Consider the following 6,000-nt stretch of genomic DNA (forward strand, 5'->3'; position numbering starts at 1 on the left):
CTCAAAGGTCCAATCAGTGTCAATATTATTCCAGTTATCATCAATGGCAGACAGCAAACAGGTCACAGAGCAGCACAAAGAAACTATTCTAATCTTGTTAGGCCTCTGACCAACCCCAAGACTAATATTAGTTCTCCTACTACAAGACTTGGTCTTCTAAATGTTAGATCCCTCTCTAACAAAACATCTCTCTTAAATGACTTTATCCTCTCTCAGAATCTAGACTTCTTTTTCTTAAATGAAACCTGGCTGAGAATAGGTGAATCTATCCAGTTGCAGGAGCTCTGTCCCCCTAATTTCATTTATTTCACCTCCCCTAGATTAAGTGGTCGGGGTGGTGGTGTTGCTGTGGTCTTTAAAAATCAATTCAAATGCTCAATGATATCACTTAAACAGGTTCACAGCTTTGAAGCTCTGTCGTTTCTTATCCACTGCTCTGACCTGTATGTTGTACTGTCATCTACCGCCCACCAAAAGCTAATGGTAACTTTTTGTCAGAGTTTTCCCAGTTTGTTGCTGACATTGTTGTGAGGTATGATAAGGTCATTATTGCTGGAGACTTTAACCTTCATATTGACAATAATACTAATACTCTAGCAAATGATTTTATCAGTCTTACTGAATCTTTCAACCTGGTCCAACATGTCAAAGGTCCGACCCATAACCAGGGCCACACCCTTGACTTGATATTCACTTTAGGTTTGACTCTAAATTCTATTGAGTTAAAGGACTCCATCTCTGATCATAAATGTGTCCTATTTGATACTTGTCTTCATCCAATCACTGTACCTCAGAAATCTACTGTTAAACGCCATCTATTTAACAGCCAGTCTGCAGCTAAATTCACTAGCACCTTCTCTGTGTTGAAGCAGGGTATTTCTTGCACATCACATGTTGATGATATCGTCCGCCTTTTCAACAATAATTGTGCCTCTGCGCTAGAGGCTGCTGCTCCCTTAAAAACTTCAAATGTGTCTCGTAAAGACACCAACAAACAGCCTTGGATAGATGTCAGCATTCGTAGTTGTAAAGCTGAGTGTAGGAAAGCTGAGCGGAGATGGAAGAAAACCGGACTTCAAGTGCATTATGAAGCTATGAAAGAAGCATTACTCCACTACAATACGATGGTAAAGAATGCCAGATCTAAATACTTCTCAGACCTGATCACTGCTCACTGCCATAATCCTAAATTTTTATTTCAGACTGTTGACAAGTTAGTAAACCCAACCCCTCCTAGCATCCCAGTTGAAAGTGATGCAGAGTGTGAGAAGTTCTTAACCTATTTTAATGATAAAATAGAATCAATCAGAGCTTCTGTCATCCCCAACTCCTCACCAGTCATAGTTTCACACCCTTTTAGAGAATGCACTTTAAGCCAGTTTCCTCCCATGTCCGTATTTGAGTTACTACAAACTGTCTCTAAAATGAAACCATCTTCCAGCCCAGCTGATGTCATCCCAACTAAGTTCTTAATCTCGATCATTGATTCGCTTGCTCCCTCTCTCCTGAATATTTTCAATACTTCTCTGTCCACTGGGATGGTGCCAGATTATTTTAAAATTGCATCTGTGCAACCTCTTTTGAAAAAACCTGGTCTAGATCCCTCATCCCCCGAAAACTACAGACCAATCTCCAAACTACCCTTCATATCAAAGATTTTAGAAAAGTACGTGTCTAAACACTTATTTCTAGCCGCAGAAAACTATAACATCTTTGACGAATTGCAATCTGGTTTTCGCAAACACCACAGCACAGAGACCGCCCTACTGAAGGTAACCAATGACATTCTGTTAGCTTCTGATGCTGGTTTGTGCTCTATTCTTGTCCTCCTCGATCTTAGTGCTGCTTTTGATACAGTAGACCACCAAATTTTGTTAGACCGGCTAAAGCACTGGGCTGGAATAGAAGGCACTGCACTGGACTGGTTCTCCTCATACCTGTCCAACAGATCGTTTTGTGTTACAGTTAATAACTACAAGTCGTCTTTTTCTCCTGTAAAGTACGGAGTCCCACAAGGTTCAGTGCTGGGGCCAATCTTGTTCTCTTTGTATATGCTCCCTTTGGGACATATTATTCGCAAACATGGTGTTTCTTTTCATTGCTATGCTGATGACACTCAGCTGTACTGTCCCTTTAAGATATCAGACCACGGGGGACTGAGTTCCTTACATGAGTGTATAAATGAGATAAAAAACTGGATGGCTCAAAATTTCCTGCAGCTGAATTCTGACAAAACAGAAATAGTTGTCATCAGTCCACAGCGTGTAGCCAGACACATTCTGCCCTGCACAGATTCTCTCTTAGCTAATTCTAAGCCCACTGCAAAAAGTCTTGGTGTTTGGTTTGATAGTAAACTTAACTTCGAGCATCATGTCAAAAAGCTTGTCCAGGCATGTTTTTATCATCTTAGAAATATCTCCAAAATACGTTCAATTCTTTCTTTTCATGACACTGAAGTAATCTTACACGCATTTATTTCCTCACGCCTTGACTATTGCAACAGTCTGTTCACCTGTCTCAGCCAGAAATCTATTTATCGGCTCCAGATTGTTCAGAATTCAGCTGCAAGACTCTTAACTAGAAAAAGAAAATATGATCACATCACTCCTGTATTAGCTTCCTTACACTGGCTGCCAGTATTTTTTAGGATTGATTTTAAGATTGTATTAATAACTTTTAAAGCTCTGCATGGCCTTTCCCCCAGCTATTTATCCCAGCTTTTAAAGCCTTATGAGCCTGCACGTAGCCTGAGATCCTCTGGTAGAAATCTTCTGTATGTCCCAAATGTCAGAATGAATACTAGAGGTGACAGAGCCTTTTCAGTTAGAGCCCCTAAACTCTGGAACAGCTTACCCGAGCATATAAGATCAGCTGACTCAGTAACATCTTTTAAAACTCTCCTTAAAACATACCTCTACCGGCGAGCCTTTTGCGATCTTCTGTAAGCTAAAACAAATCTGTCCTTGGGAAGACTCTCCATTAGATTACAATGTCTTTACGTTGGAACTGGTCTCCCCAAGGACCGATGTGGTAGTTGTTTGTATTATTGTTTTGTTTGTATAGCTGTTTCCTGCTCCCCAACCGGTCGAGGCAGATGGCCGTTTAACTTGAGCCTGGTTCTGCTGGAGGTTTCTTCCCCCAGGGGGAGTTTTTCCTCTCCACTGTTTGCCTAGTGCTTGCTCAAGTTGATCTTGTTGGGCTACATGTGTTTCTTGTCTGTCTTGTGAAGCACTTTGTAACATATGTTTAGAAAAGTGCTCTATAAATAAATTTATTATTATTATATTATGCCACACTGATGCTGCTCTGGCAGCATGGAACACAATACATACATTAGGTTATGTGAGTTTATCCCACTTTTTGAATTTTGATGTACACTTCTCAAAAAAATTAACCAAACACTTTGAAAACACATCAGATCTTAATGTAGAAAAAAGGTCATACTGGATACTGATGTGGACTGGGTAATGTGTTACGAAGGAAAGGATGCCAAATCGTTTGATGGAAATGAAAACCCCAGGACCCACTCCACCAGTGTAGGGTCTGACAATGGGTCCAAGGATTTCATCATGAAACCCAATGACACTCACACAGAGTGCTGTTGTCCAGCCAACAGAGCTCTGTGCATCGCTACTTGGATATGCCTCCCCAGACCATCACAAACCCACCACCATGTAATGTTCTTTACAGCTTCTCCAGACCCTTTCACATCTGTCACATGTGCTCAGGGTGAACCTGCTTGCATCTTTGACAAGCACAGGTTGTAAACCAATTCTGGTGTTCTATTGCAAATGAAAATCAAGCTACATGTTGCTGGGCAGTTTGCATGTAGCCCACAGGCGGAGTTTGGGCCCTCAGGCCACCCTCATGTCTCTTTCTGATTGGTCAGAGACATTCACAGCAGTGGCCTGCTGGAGTCATTTTGTAGGCTTCTGGCTGTGCTCATCCTGTTCCTTCTTGCACAAAGGAACAGATACGGGACTTGCTGACAGGTTGAGGATCTTCTATGACCCTGTCCACCTCTCCTGGAGTAATTGCCTTTCTCCTGGAATCTCCTCCATGCTCTTGAAACTGGGAGACACAGCAAACCTTCCAGCAATGGCAGATATTGATGTGCCATCCTGGAGGAGTTGCAACCTCTGTAAGGTCAGGCAGTTACATTTAAGGCACCAGGGTTTCAGAGTTTAGAGTCCTGTCCAGTGACACTTCAACATGTGGCCAGGATAAACTGGGCGTCCAGTTTAACCAGTTTAAAATAATTCATTGAAGGATGTGAGCGTCCATCCTGCTGGCATTTACATGACACAGTGTTTAAACCTACAGCTTTGGCATTATTAACATCATGTCCTCACCAACTTAACTAAGCAGCCAAAGAAAGTTAACAGAGGTCACATGTTAAGGGTAGATATAACTGTGTTTTTTTTTACCTAAACACAATGATGTTCCCTTTTTTAGGACTTCAATTTTTCATCAGTAGATGAATATTGTCCTAACCAAATGCCTGCAAAACTGCTGACAGCCAAGGCTATCCTTTTAAATACATGGAAGCATCAGCATGTTCACACGGTTGCTGTGAGCATGTCAGCATATGGCTGTACTCTTTTGTTATGGTACAGGTTTGTTACATTACCGTTTGTGGGTTACATCAGGGACAATTCAAAACCCACTGTTACATATGGAGCAAATCACACTATGGAGAGATGAGTTTCACATTAGGTCTTCCTCAGGTTGTGGTTGGGAAAGTGTTGCACTGAAACGGGCTGCACAGTTTGCACTGCTTATAACTCTGACAGTGGGGTTTTCAGCAAGTGCAATTCTGATGTGTTTTACGTATGTGAGTGTTTGGTTATTAATAGGTTTGCTATCAAACATAAGTTTGATTATTATTTGTTATTTTCCACATCATGATCTGTTGATATAAGACCACATCAATATGATGTATTAGATTGAATATTGTGGACTGATTTCATTCATACCATTAATGCTTACTGCATAGTACAAATCACTTTTACGATGTTTGGTGTAGTGATGTGTACCAAGCAAACAGTAAAAGGCTGAAAACGCGGAGCTAAATAAAAATAATTAGTTGTGTGGGTTGTTTACTCTACCAGCCTGTAAACTGAAATTTGAGAAGAAGGAAATGTATCTAGATCTTAATATATCATTTAATTATGTCATTTTCTAAACCAATTCTGTACGTAACAATAACCAGCCTGAGTGTAAAAACTGTGCTCGAGTGCCTAATGTACCTAATGCTTATCTAAGTATTTTATGGTTGGGCAGCTGCACTGAGGAATAGAGCAGTCGTCCACCTATTGTGTGATCCGTGGTTCAATTCCTGGCTCCTTCTGTCACATGTTGAAGTGTCAAGTAAGTCAGGTCAGGCGCAATGGCAGCTTTGCCATTGGTGTGTGTGAAAGGGTGAATGCTAAGTTGTGTAAAAGCACTTTGAGGGCCAGATAAGTGCAGTACAGAATATAAGATAACTAATATGTGTTTTCCTATTTTTTCTCTGCTATAAATATTGTGTTAATAACTAGTATTTGTCCACACTTACAGCAACCCAGAAGCAGTATATGAATGTTATAGTGACAGTGTATCACTGGGTGAATGCTGCTGGGTAAATGACTATAAAACTATTAAACCAATACAGAGCTACCAGTGTTAATCGTTTTAGTCTCATCTTAAACAGTAAATACTGTAATAAAAACAGTTTTCTTCTTTCATGATTAAATTGACTTCATTTAAAAATCACCTTTGAAACTGAAATTGAGATCATGTCTCAAACCACAAAGGTTTATTCTTAGGGTGGAGCTAGATCAAAGTTCAAGTTCCACACTACGATACCACTTTAAAAAGATGCAAAACGACCACAAGGCAACCTGTTAGAGATGCAACATGGTGATAAATGATACGGGGAAAACCTTTTAAGTCCAGTACACTTCCACCATCAGAGAAATACTTTCCGCTGCTGGTGCCTCTGGCCTACAAGAGAGGAGG

Source organism: Anabas testudineus, chromosome 11, assembly GCF_900324465.2.
Source record: "Anabas testudineus chromosome 11, fAnaTes1.2, whole genome shotgun sequence".
Lineage (NCBI taxonomy): Eukaryota > Metazoa > Chordata > Actinopteri > Anabantiformes > Anabantidae > Anabas > Anabas testudineus.